Raw genomic sequence first — 23,379 nt, forward strand, 5'->3', positions numbered from 1 at the left:
TCATTGTAATAGGCATATAATGGTATCTCATTGAGGGTTTAATGTGTATTGCTCTACTAGCTAACGACGCTGAACATCTTTTCATGTGCCTCCCTATGTATATATAAACAAAACCAAACCTTTTGCCGTCGAGTTGATTCCAACTCATAGTGACCCTATAGAACAGAGTAGTACTGCCCCATAGGGTCTCCAAGGAGCCACTGGTGGATTTGAACTGCTGACCTTTTGGTTAGCAGCCAAGCTCTTAACCACTGTGCCATCAGGTGTACACACACACACACACACACCTGTTTTTTTTTTTTTTCTGATGAAGTGTCTGATCAAATATTTTCCCCATTTTTTAAATGGGTTTTTTTTTTTTTAATTGAGTTTTGATAGTTCTTTATATATTCAGGATAAAAGTCCTTTATAGGGTACATATTTTGTAATTATTTTTCCCAGCCTGTTGCCTGACTTTCATTTTCAAAGCAGTATCTTTTGAAGATCAGAAGTTAAAAAATTTTGTTAAGTACAAAATACCAATTTTTTCTTTTATAGTCCATGTCTTTTGTGTCATGCTTAAGAATTCTTCGTGAAAGTGAAGGTCAGTAAGATTTTATCCTATCCTTTCTTTTAGAAGTTTTATAGTTTTGTCTGTTATATCTAAGCCTATGGTCTAATTTGAATTAATTTTTGTATAGGACTGTGAGGGAAATGTCAAGGTTATTTTCTTTTTTACGGCTATCCAGTTGTGCTAGTACCATTTGTTGAAATGATTATCCTTTCCCCATTCAATTGCCTTGGAATCTTTGTCAAAAATCAATTGACCATATATGTGTGAACTATTTCTGGACTCTGTCTATTGACCAATTTGTCTTTTTTTATGACTGTAGCTTTATAATAAGTCTTGAAATCAGGCAATGTAACCTTTCCTCTTTGTTGCCTTTTTTTCCCTCAAAGTTGTTTTGGCTATTTTATGTCCTTTGCATTTCCTTTTAACTTAAAAATCAGCTTGGCCTGCTCTGATTTTGATTGGGAGTCCATTGGACTGATAGGTCAACTTGGGGAGAATTGACATCTCACCAACACTGAGTCTTCTGGTTCATGAGCAATACACGTCCTCATTGTTTTAGGTATTTTTTAAATTTCTCAAAACAGCATTTTGTAATTTTCAGTATATAGGTCTTGCACATGTTTTGCTAGATTTATCCCTAAATATTTTATATTCTTATGCTATTGTAATTAAATGACATTACATTTTATTTTCAATTTCTGATTGCTCCTTGCTAGTTATGACTGTGGTGTAAAGAACCGTGGTGGCACAACGGTTAAGCAACTGATTTGAGACATTGTTTTTCTTAACAAGCTTATTCTTTCTTTGATATAGGCTCTACTTACCCTCTGAAGCCCTGGTGATGCAGTGGTTAAGAGCTGAGCTGCTAACCAAAAGGTTGGCAGTACGAATCCACCAGCCGTTCCTTGGAAACTCTGTGGGGCAGTCCTACTCTGTCCTGTAGGTCGCTGTGAGTCAGAATCAACTTGAGGGTGATGGGTTTGGTTTTTTTAATTTTTTACTTTTTTTATACTTATCCTCTTGGTACTATTTTTGCTGCATTCCACACATTTTGATATATCATATTTTTTATTTTACTCAGGTCATAATACTTTATAATTTCCATTATAATTTTTTTTTTACCTGAATGTTATTTAGAATTGTGCTATTTTTCAAGTATTTGTGGGATTTTCCAGACACTTCTCTGTTATTGATTTCTCATTTGATTTGATAGTGTTTAGGGAACATACTTTTTCTGATTTCCTTTAAGTTTATTGAAATTTGTTTTATTACCCAGGATATGGTCTATCTTAGAATGTGTTTCATTATCACTTAAAAAGAATGTGTATTTTGTTGCTGTTGTGTGAATTCTTTTAGTCTCCTATATCCTTTACCGATCTTTGTGTAGTTGTTTGGTCAGTTATTGTAAGAGCAGTGCTGAAATCTCCTTCTGTAATTGTGCATTTGTCTATTTATTTCAGTTCATTTAGTTTTGCTTTATGTATTTCGAAGTTTTTTATAAGGTACACAAACATTTAGGACTGTTACCCTCTCTTGAATTGACTCTTTTATTATTAAAAGTAACACCCTGATTTGCTTCTGGTAATATTCTTTGCTCTGAAATGTACTTTTTATGATGTTAATATGGCCACTCCAGCTTCATTTTGGTTGGGGTTGGCATGTGTGATGGTTAAGGTTATGTGTCAACTTGGCTAGGGCATGATTCTCAGTGGCTTGGCAGTTATTGTGTAATCATCCTCCATTTTATCTTATGTGAGCAGCTAATCATTCAAAGGGGAATTTCCTTAGAGGTGTGGCTGCATCCAGTATATATGGATATTCTGGCAAAGCTCATGATCTCTTGATCCTGCATCTCACTCATCATCCTCTGACCTCTAGTTCTTGGGATGTGAGCCAGTAGGCTGCTGTCTGACCTGCAGATTTTGGGATTCACCAGCTCCTGAAGACCCATAAGCCAGCAGCTTGCCATTTGACCTGCCAATTTTGGGATCGCCAGCCCCTGTAATCACATAAGTTAGGAGAAGCCTCCGGCCTGATGCCTGACCCACAGAATTGGCACTTGCCAGCCTCCACAACTGTGTGAGCCATTTTCCTGAAATAAATCTCTCTCTGTATATATATTTGCAGCCCTGGTGACACTGTGGTTAAGAGCTCAACTGCTAACCAAAAGGTCAGCAGTTTGAATCCACCACCTGCTCCTTGGAAACCCTATGGGGCAGGTCTACCTTGTCCTATAGGGTTGCTATCTTAGTTATCTAGTGCTGCTATAATAGAAGTATCACAAGTGGATGGTTTTAACAAAGAGGAATTTGTTCTTTCACAGCCTAGGAGGCTAGAAGTACAAATTCAGGACACCAGCTCCAGGGGAAGGCTCTCTGTCAGCTCTGGGGGAAGGTCCTTGTTGTCAGTCTTCCCCTGGTCTTGCAGCTTCTCAGTTTGTGCTCTGCTTCCTGCTCTGCTTTCTTGTTGGTGGGAAGTCCCTTGCTTGATTCTCTCTTTTATATCTCAGAAGAGTGACTCAGAATACAACCTGATCCTGTAGATTGAGTCCTGCCTCATTAACATAAAAAAAAAAATAACTGCTTCTAATTCTGCCTTATTAACATCATAGAGGTAGGATTTATAACACATAGGAAAATAACATCAGATTACAAAAATGGTAGACAACCACACAATACTGGGAATCATGGCCTAACCAAGTTGATACACATTTTTGGGGCACAGAATTCAATCCATAACAGTCACTATGAGTTGGAATTGACTTGACATCAATGAGTTTTGGTATATACATATTTATATATATATGCTTCACTGGTTTTACTCTTCTAGAGAACCCAGCCTAAGACATTTGGTACAGAGAATGGTTATAGAGGAACAAAATGGTAAGGGTGATTCTCATGTCTGGCTAGTCTAAAAGGCCTTCATGCCTTTGCCTCCAGTAGTGAAGGGGGCACTGCTAATCCATGATGTGAGGTGGCAGTAGAAATACGAAAAATATCACTATCTATGGATCAAATATTTGTGAGACAAGGCTCTGAGTGATTTCATGTTTGATGCTTTTCTACAGTTTTGTGTAGAAAATGAGAAGTATAAAGAAGCTGGCTGCTTGGTCCTACTTTAACTAGACAAAGTGGTGAAGAAAGGGATGAGCTCAGAGCTTCAGAGTCACAGCTCAGGCACTGCATAAAAGACCTGAAAGAAAGCCTTATTTTTTGTAGCAACAGAGCTGATATTGCCAAAAACCACACCCAGAGTGTTATCGTTAGAGTGGCTGAATTACAAAGCCAATTGAATTCCCAACCTTAAGTGGTGTCTAAAGTTAAAGTGAGGGCATTAATTGGGAAGAAATGGGATCCTGAAACCTGGAATGGGGCCATATGGGCAGATAATCAGGAAGCTGGGGACACTGAGCCTCTAAATTCTGTTACATCACTCCTGCCAGCAGAACCAGCCCTCTTACTCACACTTGAAGAAATCACTCCATCTTTGTCTGTTAAGCCACCCTCCCCAGTAAAACCATTATTTCTTCCACCACCATATGATGAGATTAATCCAGCGGTGCCTTAGTCTGAGATATCACCTTCTTTGGCAACTGGAGTGTTGCCTGGGGCATCGCCTGAGGAAAATGCCTTATAAGACATTTCTTAACGTTTCCAGGAACCACCCCTACCACCAATTTTTGCTTCTCAACCTATAACTAGAATTAAGTCCCAATGAACCCCAAAAGGTGAAGCACAAGGTGTGACCAGGAGAAGGTACACTACACTCTGAAAGCACGGCTTGATTTTTCTAATATTTACAGAAGAAACCTGGGGAATATGTGTGGGGATGGCTATTAAAGGTGTAGGATGATGGTGCAAGAAACAAAGTTTGATCAGTCTTGAGTTTTTTGACACGAGCCCACAAGCACAGATTCTTCATTCAGTGTTTCAGCTTGAGAGATTAGAAAGCAACTAATAGTTTATTTGGTTGGTTCACTGAAGCATGGACTAAGTGGTGGCCTACACTAAATCAAGTTGAAGTACTAGACTTGCCTTGGTATACTGTAGAAGAAAGTATCCAAAGGCTTAGGGAAATTTGCATATTAGGGTGGATTTATCAGGTTAGAACCACAGATTCACCCCTGGACTATCCAGAGGACACACCTTTTACCACAACGGAGAGGAACACATTGTTAAGTGAGCTGCAGCATCCTTGAAGACTGCCGTGATTGCTATTTTATGTAAGTCAGAGTTGGCAGTAGGAACGACCCTAACTAAATTAAGACACTTGACTACAGTGGGGCTGATTGGACCCCACGGAGTTAGGGCCCAAGTGGTGGCACTTAATCGACAAAGACAAGGTAGGTGTGGTTACCATAATGGCCTGTACCATCAAAGCTGTAATGAGAATAGTTCGACTCCTGTGAACTTATGGTGTTGCCTACTTAATCATGGAGTTCCTAGGAGTGAAATAGTTGGGAAATCTAGTAAATATTTACTTGATCTGCATAAGGGGAAGAATTCTAAGTCAGGTGAATGTCAGTGTAACCTGAATTGCCAGATTAGAGAGTCATTGCCCTTCAGTCAATTCTCAGACATGAGCCAGTTTTTAGACCCACAACCCCTTGAATGAAGAGGAGGCTGAGTTCCCTTGAGGAAGGACCCCACTGCACTTCCAAAAGTGTATACTATTAATCTTTCTCCCAACTTTCCCCAAAGGGATTTACATCCTTTTACGAAAGTGACTGTTCATTGGGGAAAAGGAAACAATCAGACTGTTCAGGGATTACTGGATACTGGCTCTGAACTGAGACTAATTCCTGGAGACCCAAATCATCACTGTGGCCCACAAATCAGAGTGGTGGCACGTAGAGTTCAGGTTATTAATGGGGTTTTAAGTTCATTTCACAGTGGTTCCAGTGGCCCCTGAACCCATCCTGTAGTGATTTCCCTAGTTCCAGAATGCATAATTGGAATAGACATACTTAGCAACTGGCAGAACCCCCATATAGGATCTCTGACATGTGGAGTAAGGGATATTGTGGTAGGAAAAGCCAAGTGGAAGCCACTAGAGCTGCCCCTACCTAGGGAAATAGGAAGACAAAAGCAATACCTGGAGGAATTGCAGAGATTAGGACTTGAAGGATGCAGGGTTGGTGATTCCCAGCGCATCGCCATTCAGCTTGCCTATTTGGCCTGTGCAAAAAACAGATGGATCTTGGAGAATGACAGTGGATTATCATAAACTTAACCTGGTGGTGACTTGAATTGCAGCTGCTTTTCCAGATGTGGTTTCGTTGATTGAGCAAATTAATATATCTCCTGGTACTTGATACACAGCCATGAATCTGGCCAATGCCTTTTTCTCAATTCTGGTTTAGATAGAAAATCAGAAGCAGTTTGCCTTCAGCTGGCATAGCCAGCAATACACCTCCATTGTCTTACCTCAGTGGTATATCAGCTCTCCAGCCATATGTCATAATGTATTCCACAGGGTCTTTGATTGCCTTTCAATTTCATAAGAATTTCACACTGGTCTATGATTGGACCTAGTAAGGAGGAAATATCAATGACTCTAGACTTACTGGTAAGACATTTGCATGCTGTGGGGTAGGGAAATTAATCCAACAAACTCTCAGGCACCTTATACCTCAGTGAAATTTCTAGGGGTCTAGTGGAGTGGGGTATCTCAAGATACGCTTTCTAAAGTGAAGGATAAGTTATTACATTTGGCCTTTCCCACAACTAAAAAGGAGGCACAAGGACTGATTGGCCTTTTTGAATTTTGGCAGCAACATACACCTCCACTGAGTGTGCTACTCTGGCTTATTTATCAAGTGACTTGAAAAACTGCTAGAATTTTGAGTAGGGCCCAGAACAAGAGAAGGCTCTTCAGCAGGTTCAGGCTGCTCTGCAAACTGTACTACCACTTTGGCCACATGATCTAGCTCATCCAATGGTACTTGAAGCATCAGTGGCAGATAGAGATGCTGTTTGGAGTCTTTGGCAGGCCCTTATTGGTGAATCACAGTGTAGACTCTCAGAATTTTGGAGCAAAGCTCTGCCATCCTCTGCAGATAACAACTCTCCTTTTGAGAAACAGCTTTTAGGTTGTTACTGGGCCTTAATAGAGAGTGAATGATTAACAATGGGCCACGAAATCACTATGTGGCCTGAGCTGCCCATCATGAACTGGTGTTGTCTGACCCACAGAGTCGTAAAGTCTTAGGTGTATAGCAGCAGCACTTCATCATTAAATGGAAGTAGTATATATGAGATCAAGTTCAAGCAAGACCTGAAGGCACAGGTAAGTTACATGAGGAAGTAGCCCATATGCCCATGGTCCCCACTCCTGTCACATAACCTTCCTTCTCTCAGTCTGCACCTATGGCCTCATGGGGAGTTCCTTATGTTCACTTTACTGAGGAAACGAAAACTCATGCCAGGTTTACAGATGGTTCTTCATGCTATGCAGGCACCTCTTGAAAGTGGACAGCGGGAGCACTGCAGTCCCTTTCTGAGACTTATCCAAAGGACAGTGGTCAAGGAAATTCTCCCAGTGTGCCGAACTTAGAGCAGTGCACCTGGTTGTTCATTTTGCTTGGACGTAGAGATGCCCAGTTTTTGATTGTATGCTGATTCATGAGCTGTGACCAATGGTTTGGCTGGGTGGTCACGAATTTGGAAGGAATATGGTTGGAAATTTGATGACAAAGGGGTGTGGGGAAGAGGTATGTGGATAGACCTCTCTGAATGGGCCAAAGAAGTGAAGATAATTGTATCTCATGTGACTGCTCACCAAAGGGTGACCTCTGCAGGATTTTAACAATCAAGTGAACATGTTCTGTGGATAGCAGTCATTTTCTTTCCCCTGCTACTGCTGTCATTACCCAATGGACTCATAAACAAGTGGTCATGGAGGCAGGGATGGAGGTTATATTTGGGCTCAGAAACTTGTACTTCCACTCACCAAGGCCGACTTCGCTACAGCCACTTCTGAGTGCCCAGTCTGCCGACAGCGGAGACCAACACTCAGTCCGCGATATGGGACCATTCCTAGAGTTGATCAGCCAGCAACCTGGTGTCAGGTTGATTACCTTGGACCACTCACTTGATGGAAAGGGGGCAGCATTTTGTTCTTCCTGGGATAGACACTTACTCTGGATTCATATTTGCCTTCCCTGCATGCGGTGCTTCTGCCAAAACTGCCATCCACAGACTCATATTATGCCTCATCCACCATCACGCTATCTCTGTCAGCATTGCCTCTCATCAAGGAACTCCCTTCACAACAAAGGAAGTGTGGCAGTGGGCCCATGCTCATGGAATTCACTGATCTTACCATGTTCCCCATTATCCTGAAGCAGCCGGCTTCATGGAATGATGGAATGGCCTTCTAAAAACACAATTATGATGCCAGCTAGGTGGCAATACCTTGCAGGTTTGAGACAGTGTTCTCCAGGAGGCTGTATGTGCTCTAAACCAGTGTCCAACATATGATGCTGTTTCTCCCATATCCAGGAATCAAGGGGTGGAAATGGGAGCGGCACTGCTCACTGTTGCCCCTAGTGACCCACTCACAAAATTTTTGCCTCCAGTCGTCACGACCCTATGCTGTGTGGGTCTAGAGTTCTTAGTTCCAAAGGGAGGAATGCTCCCACCAGGAGACATAACACTGATTCCATTGAACTTGAAGTTAAGAATGTCACCTGGCCACTTAGGGCTTCTTGTGCCTCTGAATCAGCAGGCAAAGAAGGGAGTTACCATGCTGGTTCTTGTGATTGATCCTGATTACTAAGGAGAAATTGTATTGATATTACGTAATAGGAGTAAAGAAGAGTATGTTTGAAATGCAGGAGATACCTTAGGACGTCTCTTAGTACTACTATGTCCTGTGATTAAAGTCAGTGGAAAACTACAGCAACCCAATTCCAACATGACTACTAATGGTCCAGACCCTTTAGGAATGAAGGTTTGGATCACCCCACCAGGCAAAGAACCATGACCAGTTGAGGTGCTTGCTGAGGGTAAACAGAATACAGAATGAGTGGTGGAAGATGGTAGTTCTAAATACCAGCAACAACCACGTGACCAGTTGCAAAATGAATGCTGTAATTGTTTTTGATATTTCTCTTGTTTGGTTGTATGTGTATATTTGTGTGTGTGTGTGTATTATATATAAGAAAACAAAGATTTTGCCATGTATGTGGCAAATATCTTTGTTTCTTCCCTGCCTATTCTATTACTTATCATAAAAGATTCGATGCAAATGGGGCTAGTTGTGTTTTTGGTTGTACCCATGTTGGTTGTATCATGTTAGGTGCATGTATGACTTTATTATTGTCTTTATTTAGAGATTATGCATGGTTTAAGGAGATGTGTACAGGTGCCAAGTTGACAGTGGTTGTACTGTGATGGTTATGTGTCAATGTGCCTAGGCCATGATTCTGAGTGGTTTGGCAGATATGTAGTTATCCTCTGTTTTGTGATCCGATGTGAGCAGGCAGTCAATTGAAAGGAGAATTTCCTTGGGGGATGTAGCTTGCATCCAATATATATAGATGTTCTGGCAAAGTTCACACTCCCTTGATCCTGCATTTGACTCATCATCCTCTGACCTCCGGTTCTTGGGATGTGAGCCAGCAGCCTGCTGTTTGACCTACCGATTTTGGGTTCATCAGCCCCTGCAGCCACAGGAGTCAGGAGAAGTCTGCAGCCTGACACCTGACCAGTGGATTTGAGACTTGCCAGCCTCCACAACCTCGTCAGTTATCTCTTGAAATAAATCTGTTTCTGTATGTGCTTATAAACTTCGCGCTGGTTTTGCGCCTCTGGAGAATCCAGCCTGAGACGGCATGCTACATCTTTGTTCTTTGAAACTATTTGTATGTTTATATTTAAAGTGCCCATCTTATAAGTAACATATAGTTTGGTCGAGTTTTTTTTTCTTAATCCAGTCTTAAAATCTTTGCTTTTCAATTGGGATATTTACACCATTTATATTTAATGTGATTATTGATTTGGTTAGGTTAAATTTTCATCTTATTAATGGTTTTCTATTTGTCCCTTTTTTAAATTAGATCACTTTTGCCTCTTTTCCACCTTACTTTTTTTGTTTTTTCTATTTTTTGTGTGTGTTTTTAGTGAACGTTTACTCAGAAATTAGGTTTCCATTTGACAATTTCTTTACAAATTGTGCAGTGACATTAGTTACATTTTTCACGATGTGTTATTTCCTTAATTGTGTTCTGGTTGGTCCATTTCCAGTACTCTAGTTTTCCTGCCCCCTTCTCATCTTTGCTTTAGGGTAAATATCGATGTTTTGGTCTTATATAGATTGTTTTTTTAGTGGACCACCATCCTTACGGGTAATGGCCTTTATTTTGTGTGCCACTCTGTTATTTCACTAAAACGTGATCTCAGGGGATAGTTTTGGTTCACAGTTTAAAGAGTGTCTCAGGACAGTAGTCTCAGGGAGTCCTCTGGTCTCAACTGGTCCAGTAACTCTGACCTTTTTTAAGGATTTGAGCTTTTGTTCTACATTTTTCTCCCATTATATCTGGAACCGCTTATTGTGACCCTGTTCAGAACTGTTGGTAGTGGTAGCCAGGCACATCTAGTTCTTCTGGTCTCAGGGTAGATGAGGCCATGACTCGTGTAGCCTCTTAGCCTTGTAGATGTGTTTCTTCTCTGAACCTTTGGTTTCTTACTTACTCTTTTGGTCTAATGAGTAGAGACCAAATGTTTTATCTTAGATGACTACTCACAAGCTTTTAAAACCCCAGACAGTACTCACTTCACTAGGATGCAGAACATGAACTTTGTGAGCTATATTATTTCAGTTGAGTTGTCCCATGAGAATAAGGTCCTGAGCATTTAAACCTAGAAAACCAATCTCTCAGGGTGTTTATGTCTGAGAAATATCTGTAATTATGTCTTGTATGTGGCTGGACACACATACCTTTACTTACATGTATGTATAGATACTTCTGCCTGTTCACATGAACGTACATACCTTATACCTATAGGCCTGTATACATACATATGTTAACCATAGATTCATTTTTGGTCATTGTTGCTGTTGTTGTCAAATTATGTATGTCAAATTCCTTAGTACATCCTTCATCCTTTCCTCTTGAGTGCTTCTTAGTGACATCATTTACTTTGATCAAGCTGTGCTCACTACACCCACATTCAGTGCTACTTTTCCTACCACCAAAAATAACAAGTATCTATGAATTGGAATTGACTTGACAGCAATGGGTTTTTTTTTTTCTTTTTAATGATCTAGAGCATGATTCCATCTCTCCCTCTCTCATTCTTGGTAACAACCAATGAACGTTAGTCTCTTTATGCATATTTTTTTTTATACAAGTGGGATCTTACAATGTTTATCCTTCTGTGATTGATTTATTACACTTAGTGTTATGTCCTCCAGTTCCATCCATATTGTAATATGTTTTACGGACTGATCATTGTTCTTTATGGTTGTATAGTATTCCAATGTATGTACCATGTTTTGCTTTTCCTTTTATCTGTGAATGGGCACTTAGGTTGTTTCCATTTTTTTGCTATTGTTCCCACCATGTTTTGGGTTGAGTATTTTTTATGATCCAGTTTATCACTTTTATTAGCTTATTAGCTATACTTCCTTAGTCTGATTTTAGGGATTGATTTGGGGTTCATTTTATACACCTTTAACTTATCACAGTGTATCTTCCAGTAATGATATACTAGGTCACATGTAGGATTAAGAATCTTACAAAAATAAACTTCCATTTTATCTCTCCTGGCTTTTATGTTATTGTTGTCATGCTATTTTACTTCCAATTGTTATAAAATTTATAGTACATTGCTATTATTTTTGCTTGAAATAATCTATGATCTATTAAAACACTTATTAAAAATAAAAAATAATATAATACTTATCCATCTATTTTTTGTTTCTGGTCCTTTTTTTTTGTTGTTGTTGTAGAACCAGATTTTCTTCTGATACAATTTTCTTTTTCAATGATGGGCTTCCTTTAATATTATTTGTAGTACAGGTGTAATGGTGATAAATTATTTTAGCTTTTGTTTGTTTGAAAAAGTCTTCATTTTGCTTTTGTATTTGAAAACTATTTTCAGTATGTATACTATTCTTGGTTGACATATTTTTTCTTCCATTATTTTAAAGGTATCATTCTGTTGGCTTCTGGATTGCATTGTTTTTGAGAAGTCCTCTGTCCATCATATCTGTGTTTGTCCCTGTGTACACAATGTTTCTTTCTTTCTTTTCTGGCTGCATATAAGATTTACTCTTTATCAATGATTTTAGGTAATTTGATTATGATGTGCCTTGGTTTCATTTCCTTCATTTTTTTCTGCCTGGGTATTGTTGGCCTTCTTGAATCTGTGGGTTCATAGTTTTCATCGAAATTAAAGAAAATTTTTTTTAAATATGTTTTTGTTCTGTTTGTTTCCCCCTTCTGAGTTTCAATTTTACGTATATTGATCCCACAGCTAACTAATGTTTCTTTCCTTCTTTTTTAAGTGGGCTCTTTTCTTTTGTAATGTCTAATGTGATGTTAATTCCACCCAGTGTATTTTTCATCTCAGTTGCATTTTTTTTTTTAGATGCTTGGTTTGGGTCTTTGTTTTGCTTTTCATGTCTCTCCTTAGTATTTCATGCTTTCCTCCATCTTCTTGAACATATGCAAAGTATTTATAATAACTATTTTAATGTCCTGTTTGCTAATTATCAGTAATTTTGGGGTCTGTTTCTTACTGATCAACTATTTTCATTATAAGGAGCCCTAGTGGCACAGTGGTTAAATGCTTGGCTGCTAACTGAAAGGTCAGTGGTTTGAACCCACCTGCAGCTTTGTGGGAGAAAGATTTGGCAGTCTGCTTCCATTAAGATTATAGCCTTGAATGGTTATGAGGGAGGGGAGGAATAGGGATGGAAAAACACTAAATAGAGAATGTGATGGAAAAACACTAAGTAGAGAACAATACTAGGGAAGCCAACACAACTTGTCCAAGGCAAGGTCGTGGAACCTCCATAGATGCATCCAAACTCCCTGAGGGACTGAATTACTGGGCTGAGGACTGTGGAGCCCATGGTCTCGGTGAACATCTGGCTCAGCTGGCATAATGTAGTTTATAAAGAGAATGTTTAACATTCTACTTTGGTGAGCAACATCTGGGGTCTTAAAAGCTTGTTAGTGGCCATCTAAAATACTCCACCAGTCCTACCCCGTCTGGAGCAAGAGAGAATGAAGAAAACCAAAGACACAAGGGAAATATTAGTCCAAAAGACTAATGGACCACAACTACCACAGTCTCCACCAGACTGAGTCCAGCACTGGATGGTACCTGGCTACCACCACCAACTACTCTGACAGAGCTGGAGAAAAATGTAGAACAAAATTCTAACTCACACACACGAAAAAAGACAAGACTTGCTGATCTGATAGATACTGGAGAAACCCTGAGAGTATGGCCCCCAGATACCCTTTTAGCTCACTAATGAAATCATTCCTTAGGTTCACCCTTCAGCCAAAGATTAGACAGGCCCATAAAACAAAATGAGACAAAATGGCACACTAGTCCAGGGGCAAGGACTAGAAGGCAAGAGGGGACAGGAAAGCTGGTAATGGGGAACCCAAGGTCGAGAAGAGGAGAATGTCGACATGTTGTGGGATTGGCAACCAATGTCACAAAATAATATGTGTATTAATTGTTTAATGAGAAGCTAGTTTGCTCTGTAAACCTTCATATAAATTACAATAAAAAAAAAAGAATAATACAAGTCATCAGTTGAAAAAAAAAAACAAAGAAAAGATTACAGCCTTAGAAACCCTATGGGAAATTCTCCTCTGTCTTTTGGGTCACTATGAGTCGGGATTGACTTGAGGGCAATGGGGTAGTCTCATTGTAGAATATATTTTTGTACTTCCTTGTATTCCTGGTAATTTTTGGTTGAATGACAAACATTGTGAATTTTATGTTTTTGGATTCTGTAATCTTCTGTATTCCTTTAAGTATTTTAAACTTGTTGTGGAACACATTTAAATTACTTGAAAAAATTTAGATCCTTTTGTGGTTTGCCATTAAACTTAGAGACTGTCAGAGCAATCTTTAGTCTGTTGCTAATTTGGCTCTACTGCGGAGGCAGTACCCATCTGAGTACTCAACCCGATGCCTCATAGATTTCAAGGTTTCTGTAGTCCAGTTTTTGGGAATATAAACTGGTCCCAGATCTGTGTCAGCTACAACTCTTGTTTGTCCTGCTTGTTTCTGATGGTTTTTCACTCACGCACATGTACTGCTGCCCACATTCAGGTGAAGACTCAAGGGGAATCGCCCATAGATGGAGTATTTTCTCTGTTCAGCTCTCTCCTCTCTGGTACTCTGCCCTGCTGATTCTAGCTACCTTGGCCTCCTTGATTTTCAACTTCGTCTTCTGAACTCAGGACTTCTCTGACTTTGCCTGAGTTCTGCCTTCCTGTGCTGTGGCCTGGAAACTCTCTCTAAACTGTAAGCTGGAGAATCACAGGACTCATCTCATCTGTTTCCCTTCTCTCAGCAATCACTGTCCTGGGCTGCCTGCTGTACAATGTCTGAAACCCTCGTTTCGTATCTTTTGTCTGATTTTTATTTGTGTAAGGGGAGAGAATCAATCCCGTCCCTCTGCTCAGTCATGGCTGGAAGTAGACATCCTCTGGGACTTCTTATATCTCTTTAATCTTCTGTCATCACTGGACAGAGGTTCTTTTGGCTGCCTGTCGGAGTGTCTGGCAGTATTGTTCACTGTTCCATTAAATCTTTATACAGAGTAGGACTCCTTTGTCCTATTGTCTAGCGTTCTTCAGACTTAAAGCTGAGACTGTGGGGGCACTGAGGTTTGCGAAAGTCCTTTCTCCATCTCACCACTATATTCTCCGTACCACTCCCCACAAATGCAAAGGGATTGAAGAATCAACACTGCCACCAAACTTCAATCAGGTTTAGGACTAGGGTCAGGGTTTAGAGGGGCTGAGCTCCAAGCTTTTATCAGTATCTTGTAAGTTATGGATTGGATTTAAAAGCCAGCCACTTTATATGAAAATTTTTCTCTGGGAAATTGCCTTTGCCATCTCAAATAACTGACTTTTGAGTATATTCTTTTAATAAATGAATTTGATAACATTTGATATCGAATGTGACTGCTGACCATGGCTTCTGATTTTCTTTGGTTTCTTCCTACCTATGATTTCCAATTGTGATTATTTTTTTTTAAAACTGTTTACTGGAGCATCTGTAGACAGAGAAGATCTTCATGTGGTTCCCTGTAAGTAGTGCTTCTTATCATCCTGTTATTGAGTTATATTTTTAAATTGAGGGATGGTTCTTTTTACATCACTGGAGTTTTAACGTTTTGGTTGAATATACTGCCCTGTGTCTTGCTGTCCCATGTGGCCTGGCTCTACGTCATTTTGAGTGATCTCTTGGCCAGAACGCAACGAAGGTGTTACGTTGGGCACGTTTTCCAGTCTGGCCTCTGTAGAACCAAGACTTACGAAGTGGCAGGTTTCCTCCTTTTTTGTTAACCTTCCTTCTCAGGAATCAACGTGAGCGAGAGTCAGGGCTTTGAGAGACATGTGCCCTTGCACCACTGCCCAGCGGTGCCCAGTGGCCTGGCACGTTGTGCTTGCTCTGCAGCCATGACATCAAACCATGTGGTACGGCCTGTGCCTTCGGTGCTGCAGTGGGGGGAGGCCGCCTGTGGGAAGGACAAGGACAGTCAGGCAGGTGGCAGCCCAGACCTGTCTGAAGCACTGTTGTGGTCATGGAACTGGGTCCGTAAAACTATCTTGACATGATCTTTTTAAAGTTATCCTTGAGATGTGTTTCTTTTTTTAAGGCTTATGAATGTTGTTTTCAGGAAGTTTTCAGCAGGCAACTTATTATTAAACAGTCTCATACGGAATGCTGATGTAGTCACAATAGCAGCTCATGTTTGTGAAGCCCCTGACTTGTGCCAGCTTTTCTGATTTGAGTACTTAACGTGTGAGCTCACATCTCGTCCTCACAACACCCCTGTAAGGTAGACCTTGTTGGTTTACCCATTTTAAAATGAGGAAGCCCAGGCACTGAGAGACTAGCTGAATTCACACTGCCTGTAAGTGAAGAGACCAGGATTTGGCCCCGGGCCTTCTGACCTCATGAGCCCCATATCTACCTTCATAGCTAATAGGTGGAGAGAGGAGCTGCCTGCTTTGCGAGGAGTGGATTCTAGAGCTCCCAGAGTCTTGCTTTCCTGGTGGTCTCAGCGGCACCCCTGTATGGCAGCTGTGGGGTTTTGAGAGCTGCAGGCCTAGTAGCAATGACCATCCACGCTATCCTTAGGGAGTTGGTGGGCGAGGAGTCAGGTAGCAGGAGCACACAGGCACTTAGGTCTGTGGATAACCTGAATCCTGAGAACATTTGAAGAGGGGAATGCTTATTAATGGATTGCTTGAACCAGGACCTTGTTTGCTGTTTCATTCATTCTGCACATCTTGCTGGGTGCCTGGGAGAGCCAGGCACCCTTCTAGGCACTGCAGATACAGTAGGGAACGGATAGATAATGAGTCTGCTTTCTGGCAGCTGCCTTTGTGTGGGTGTGTGGAGGCAGTGAGGTGGTGGGGAGGAGACCAGTAAAATCAAAACTGTTGCCATTGAGTTGGTTCTAACTCATAGCGACCCTATAGGACAGAGCAGAACTGTCCCCATAGGGTTTCCTAGGAGTGGCTGGTGGATTTGAACTGCTAGCCTTTTGGTTAGCAGCCGAGCTCTTAACCACGGTGCCACCAGGGCTCCGTGGGGGGAAGGGATGTTTATATGTAATTATATGTAAAAATACATATAATTAAAGACACCATATAGCATGTAGATGATGGTATTTGCTGTGGAGTAAAGAAGTCTGAAGTAAAGAAGGGCACGGGTTGGGATGCTGGGTGCATTTTGAAGAGGGTGCTCAGGGTTGGCCTCCCTAAAAACGGACATCTGAGCTGGGCCTGGAAGGCAGCGCAGGAGTATGCCCTGTGGGTGCTGGAGGGAAGAGTGTTCGAGGCCTGGGGATGGCTGCTCAGAGCAGAGAGGCTCTGGGGTGGACGTGCCTGGTGTGGCCACGGAGCATTAAGGAGGCCGGTGTAGCTGGAGTGCAGTAAGCAGAGGGGAGGGGTAGGAGAGAGGCCAGAGGGACAGCAGGGGACACTGCAGCGGCTAGTGGATCCTGCAAGGCTGGCTCTTCTCTGTGTGAATGGGAGGCCAGTGGGCTCTGGTGGCTTGGGAGGTGCCCATGGGGGTGAGTGTGGGCATGGGGGAATCCCTTTGTCTTCTCTCCGTGTTTGTCTTTTCCAACTGAAGCTCTTGTATACCTGCTTCCTGGAGGCCATCGAGATCCCTGTTGGCTTGGGACCAGCTGTGTAACTGCAGACCTGGGTCTAATTCTTACAGAAGTCTTGAGGCACACAAACATACCCTCCTTCATGTGCCACCCCTTTTCTTCCCTTAGACTTTGGTATTGTCCAAATTCTTCCTCTTGGCAGATGGGAAGCTTGAGTTGGGACCTGGCCTGTAGTTCTGGAAATCAAACCAGGCAACCCTGACCAAGTTCTCCTACCTGCCTGGGGTATACAGGCAGGCAGGTGCCAACTGGAGATGCCAGAGCAGCCAGGCCACAGGCGGAACCAGACCCGCCTGGGAGCCATCCAGACTGCAGAGAAATTCTGGAGGGCTGCCGCAGGCAGCTTCTGGAAATTCCCCTAGGCAAGGCTGCTGTTAAATAAAGACAGGGAACTTTTTATAAAGTACCCTGGCCTCTCCTGCTGCAGGGAGGAAGCTGTTAAGAGCACTGAGCTGGGGGAAATGGAAATGGCTTTGCTTTGAGTGGCAGACTTGGAGTCCTGCAGCGTCTTGCTGTGGGGTTCTGGGCGGTGTGACGAGCCAGAACAAACTCATCTGCAGTGATGTTCCCCAGGGGAGCAGGGCTTTGGAGGACTTGGTGTTCCACTCCCATGTCTCCTAGCACTTTTCTCACTTTCTTAGAGTGAGAAGAGCTGCCATTTTCCAGAGTGAGCTGAGACAGGCCTCTTCTGGTTCCTTGGAGACAATGGGTACTCTCAGAGATGGCTGGACCCTGGTGTCCTACTGCATCCTGCAGATAAGGATTGGCACCTCACACAGTTGGCTGAGGCAGAACCTTCGTGCTGGTCTCAGCTCACTGAGATAAGGAGGAGACTAAGACAGAATAATAAGGAAAGCTTCATTGAATGTTTTTGTTTACTTTGAGATCTTTTATTCTTTGTAATGACGAATTGGTCGATTTCTTAAATTTTTTTTTTCACATTACCTTAACATAACAACTTTCACTGTAGATTTAGAAAATTCAGAAAATATAAAACAGAATTTGAAAATTCTCCTGTAATTCATACAGACAGGATGACTGTGCAGAGGAGCTCAGGGACCACTCTGCCCACTCCGTCAGTCCACTGACCCTGCAGGGTCCTCTGAGTGCCCCCGACCCCACCCATGTCCTTCTAGGTGACCCCGTTTCCCCCTCCTCACCTGCCTCCCGGTCCACGGTCCAGCCTGTAGCCCCCTTCCAACAGGCTCCCTTCACCTTCTCCTCTGTCTGCCTGAGGGTCCATTTGGTCCAAAAACAGCACAGTGTTGCTGGGGAACCATCCCACTTGCAGACTGGCCTCCCTTTAAATTCATGACCCCAAAACTCGAAAAGGCTCTCCATCCTGCCCCAGAGCCAGCTAGTGAATGTGCTTCTGTCTGAGATCATCGTTTTACACCAGGTCTTCTGTCCTCAGATGTCTAATCTAAGCAGAGTTCCGTCTCAGTTCAAGGAGAAAAGCGGGGCTTTGTCTCCCTGGCTGTGCGTCTGTGCTTGGCCCTTCCTGCGTCGAGGATGATGTAGTGGACCTGCTCAGCCCCCAGAGCGAGTTCCTCTCCTCTTGTCCACTTCTCCTGGGCTGTAGTTTCTTCTTCTGTCAGCATCCAAGATGATGTAATAGCTCCTATGTTAAAATAAAAATTAAAAAAAACCTCTGATTTCCAGCTAAAATGGCAGATTAAATTCGCAGTGACCTGTGCTTTCTCTTAAGACCACTAAAATGAATTAGGGTAATTTTAAAGGGCAGAACCCCCAAGAGATTGCAGAGGAGACGACAGGGTTTGGAAGTTCAGAAGCAGATGCACAGACCAACCCTGCCAAGCAGGTCTGAGAGTCAGCAGGGTCAGGGGTGTATATATATGTGCGCGGGGACTCAGGAGAATGGCAGACTGCCCCCCAAAGTCTTGGGAGAGGCAGTGACAGCTACCTGGTAAAAATGAGGAGAGGGTGGTAAAGGAGAGGCTAAAGTAGAAACTTAGTTCAAAGCCTGTTTAAAAAGCAGTCAGACTGTCAGATGCCACCCCACAGTGCACCTAGCCTGACCACCCCTTCCCCACCCTGGCTGGAGACCCCAGGTTCCTCCTCAGGTGCATGAGCCCAGAGGTGGTAGGCCCAGCAGGGGGTGGCGCCCTAAGGTGAAAACAGATGGTGCTGTTCTTGATTTCTGGAACAGTATGGCCCCAGCCTCCTACCCTGTTGCTCCCAGAACACTGGAAGCCTGGGGGTCCACGTAAGAGGTGGGAGGTAGGGTGCTGATGAGCAGGGCAGGCTGGTGGCCGCCCCAGGAGGAGCAGCTCTGTGGATAGGGGAGCGCTGAGGGGGCTCCAGGAGGAATGTCTTCCGGAAGAGACCTTTCCGGAGTATTTCGTGCTATGTCTGGACGGCCTGAAGGGAGACTGATCCCTGGCGGAGAGTTTAGAGATAAGTTAATGAAGAGCACATAGAAAACTCGGAAGCTTTGGTGGCACGATGTTAAGCGGTTCGCTGCTCAACGTAAGGTCAGAGGTTTGACCCCGCGCAGCAGCTCCTCGGGAGAAAGCCCGGGCGGAATCCTGTGGGCGGTTCTGCTGCGCCGCACGGGGTCGCTGTGAGCCGGAAGGGACTCGACCGCACCTAACAGCAGCCCGTAGAAACCAAGCCCACCGCTGAGGCCTGTTCACGCCAAGACACGGGAGAGTTACACAGGAGGGGACACGGGGCTTCGAGCGTGGATAGCAGATACATACACAGCCACAGAAGGCGAACCGTGATCGTGGATCTGGCGACACTGTAACTGTTCAGAGAGGCTAAGAAGGAGAGGAGCGGCATGTGTGAGGGGCGTAAGAGAGCACATTCTCAGCTCTTCCAGTAGGAATTCAGTAGATGATACTTAAAATTGTGCAATCAGGAAATAGCGATCTCAACTTGGTAATGAGAAATACAGGGATAAATACCAAAAGAGAAGATAAAAGAGTTGACAGATTCCTGCGGGGAGTGGAGGACGCTAGGAGCAGGGGGAGAGAGCCAGGGCCACCGTTTTTTTCATTATATACTTTGTAGAATTATTGGACTTTTACGACTATGTATATTTATAGTTTTGTTAAAAATCACAGTTAAAAGGTAATATAGCAAATACTGTTTTACAGTAATTAGTGAAACCAGGGCCCCTGCGCTGCCCCACCCTCCTGCCCTCTCTGAGCAGAGGGAGCTCTGGTACAGTTCCAGCTGGTCCTGCCCAGGGCTCTGCATCCTCACTACCTCGCCAGGACCCCAGTGGCCCATCACTTGCTGAATCCAATGGAAAATTTTTTCTCCTAGGTGAACCGAACTCTCGTCCCTTGAGACCCCTTTTAGCATGTTCTCTCTTTGGCTTCCATGGTGCCTTGCTCCCTGGCCTCCACGTATTTAGTGGGTGTTGACTCCTGCCTTCCCCCCATGTGAGGCCCTCTGTTCTGCTCACAGCTGTTTTTCTGGTGCTCAGAGAAGACCCTGCTGATGGTCAGTGCTCGAGGTTATTTCTGAGATACAGTTTCTGTGTGTTTCATTCCAGACTTTATGCTCTGCTTTTAAACTGAATAGTATACTGAAAAATGTTCCATGTTACCTAATTTGAAAACAGTATTTTTAAATGATTGCATAGTTTCTACTGTATGGATATAAGTATCGCTTTATTTGATTATACCCTTCTGTTTAACAGTATTTGGGTTTTTCAGATCTGTCACTAATGTGACTAGCGGGAGGTAAGCTTGTGGAGTCCTGGTTCAGAGCTGACGGTAGGGCATAGGGCTGGAGGGACACACTGAGTATCAGTGGGGAGTAATCCTTGAGCCCGTGGGGCCACAGTGGGGTTATGTGCTGTTGTAATGGAAACACCACATCTGTTTGGGTTTAAAAACAAGGAGTTTTATCATGACAAAGAGTTCTACAAACAGGGAGACACAGTGTCGGGAGAAATCCAACAGTATGTTCTAGCAGGGTACAGCAATACAAAGACTTACAAAGCAAAAAACTGCAAGCAGCAGATTACAGCTACAACAATTTGGACTGGTTAGTGTATACAAAGCTGTAGGTGGTGATGCCTTGGTTGACCACCTGGCAGGAGTTGACATCTTTTGCAGGGATGGTTCTAGGTAACAGGCTTCTGGCTGACCACTAAAACCAAACTTTTTTTGGCATCTAGGTATCTGTAGTCTGTGCTAAATTGAGTTACGTTAGTATTAAGATGGAGGATTCTGCTGATACATAAAACAAAAAATTTCTAGGACGATTATATCTAATGCTTAAGGAGGGAAAAAGGTTTTTGACACAGAAAAGCCGTAACTTTGTAACATTAGTTTATTCTAGTTTTAAGTTTTAAGGGGGCTAGGTCCCCCTTGGGTTTAGGCTTAACAAGGTTATAAAGAAAACATAGGGACCAAGCACAGGTTAGGAGAACATTTTTCAAGGGAGAGCGAAGGGGGCATTTTCTGAGAACCGGCAGAGAAGTGAGGCCACGTGTTTCACACTTCTAACACCTTCCTGACCTTGAATTATCTTTTTACCATCAGCCATTTTCTAACCACAAGCACTTCCTTTAGCAGAGCAGGGAGGCAAAAATGACAAGCTGCATTACATGACAGAGAAGAACTCCACGGTGGAGCTGCTTGGGACCATAAGGAATTGGCCTCAGGCCCTAGCTGGAAACCCCAGTCACACCAAGGGTGTTAGCTTTGGAATTCTCTTTGTCAATGCGTAGGTTCTTTGCTGAAACACAGAGTCCTAAACCACTGTGGCTATAATGCTATCAAGGTTTATTTCTCTCTGATGTAATAGTCCTGGGGGTGGTGGCCTGGGCTCTTCAAGTCCACCTGGGGCCACCCTAGAGGTCCTCCCTGGCCCCAGGCTCCTGGGTAGCCCTGCTGTTCTCAATGTGTGGTTTCTATCTTTGGGTCTAAGGCACCTGTCTCCATTGTCATGACCTCATCGTTGAAATGGACACATGTGCACCTCGTAGGTTTTTCAGTCTTTGGGAAGGGAAAAGAACATATTTTATTTTTAAGGATTTGAAGCCAAAGTTAAACCAACCGACAGCATCTCATGGTCACCCCTTGCTGCAAGGGAGGTAGGGAGAGGCTTTCTCTAGTTGGATAGCCTGTGCTCACGGGCCACTCTGTTATTATGGGAATGAAGCTCTGGTGGCACAGTGGTTAAGAGTTGTGGCTGCTAACCAAAAGGTCAGGCGGCTGGAATCCACCAGCCACTCCTTGGAGACCCTGGGGGGCAGTTCTACTCTGTCCTGTAGGGTCGCTGTGAGTCTGAACTGAGTCGATGGCAATAGGTTTTATTACAGAGGAAGGAAGGAGGGGATGTTGGGGAACAGCTAGCAGTCTGCCATAGGCAAGGAAAGGACTGAGGGAGAACCTTGGGGTGGAGGGGATCACCTGTGGTTCAGAGCCAGGGAGAAGCAGCAGCTAGCCAGAGTATTTGTGCCGTTTGAAAGGAAGCTATAGAATCCATGTGGAATTCTGTGAGGAACTCTACACTGAGAAGACTGCCTTGCTCTGGGAGTAAGCTGGATTTGTTGCTGGCAAATGGGTTGGCAGTCAGGTGGTGGAGATGATTCGGGCATGCCACACCTCCCAGGAATCAATCTGCAGCAGTCCTGGCACTGGTGGGCACTGGTGTGGTGACACGGTGGGTGCTGCCTGGCTGCCCACCCATTAAGCCAAGATAACCAGGGCCCTGGTGGCATAGTGGATAAAGGCTGCTAACTAAATGGTCGGCAGTTGGAATCCACGAGGTGCTCCTTGAAAACCCTGTGGGGCAGTTCTACACTGCCTTTTAGGGTCACCATGAGTTGGAGTCTACTTGATGGCAGCAGGTTTGGCTTTAGTCTCTTTTGGAATGTGGCAGGGTGGGGCACCATTTCATTGTGGAAAGTGGCCTCAGGACCAGGAAGATGAGAGGATGTGGGGATCTAGGCAGGATGAGGGAGAGGCATTTTACGTTTCCTCCAGAAACATGGGGTAAAGCACAGGGGCCACAGACTGGCCTTGAACCTGGCTCTGCTCCTTACTGGCTGGGTGCCCTTCAGAAGTCCTGCAGTCTCACTGCATCTCAAACTCCTATTTTTAAAATGGGCGCACCACAGCTCTTGTGGAGACCCACAGGGGTGGGTGACATGCAGTGTGCTGCTGGCTTCTGGGCTCTTTCTTAAAAAAAAAAATCTGTGCATTCTTCACTTTTGCTGTTTGTGTCCTTTCGCGGGGGGTTTGGAGAGATGTCCTCCCAGAGGTCTGGATCTATTGCAGCCTGGTGTGAAGGGACTGCTTGTTTTTCACAGGATGACTCACTCTTCCCTTTGCTGCCTGTGCTTCCAGGCTGTCTGGTGGCCCTGCAGGCGGAGACAGTGATGGATTTGGAGACTTGTTGTCACTGCTTCGTGGTGGCAGGGACAGCATATGGGGGGTGGGGTA

At 43.6% G+C, this 23,379-nt stretch overlaps 1 protein-coding gene across 16 annotated transcripts in view; it reads left to right on the top strand.

The window, feature by feature from the left end:
• PCBP3 (poly(rC) binding protein 3) overlaps window positions 1-23,379 on the top strand; it is a 458,297-nt gene that overhangs the window by 110,011 nt on the left and 324,907 nt on the right. For 2 of the 16 annotated variants that reach the window (XM_064279577.1, XM_064279583.1), the window contains one exon: window positions 538-1,502. The exons of 12 other annotated variants lie outside the window; for them this stretch is intronic. The gene's annotated coding sequence lies outside the window, so the exon portion shown is untranslated. The remainder of the gene's footprint in view (window positions 1-537; window positions 1,503-23,379) is intronic. 2 more of the 16 variants (XM_064279578.1, XM_064279581.1) reach the window with 2 other exon arrangements.

The sequence above is a fragment of the Loxodonta africana genome, chromosome 2 (assembly GCF_030014295.1).
Source record: "Loxodonta africana isolate mLoxAfr1 chromosome 2, mLoxAfr1.hap2, whole genome shotgun sequence".
NCBI classification, from domain to species: Eukaryota; Metazoa; Chordata; class Mammalia; order Proboscidea; family Elephantidae; genus Loxodonta; species Loxodonta africana.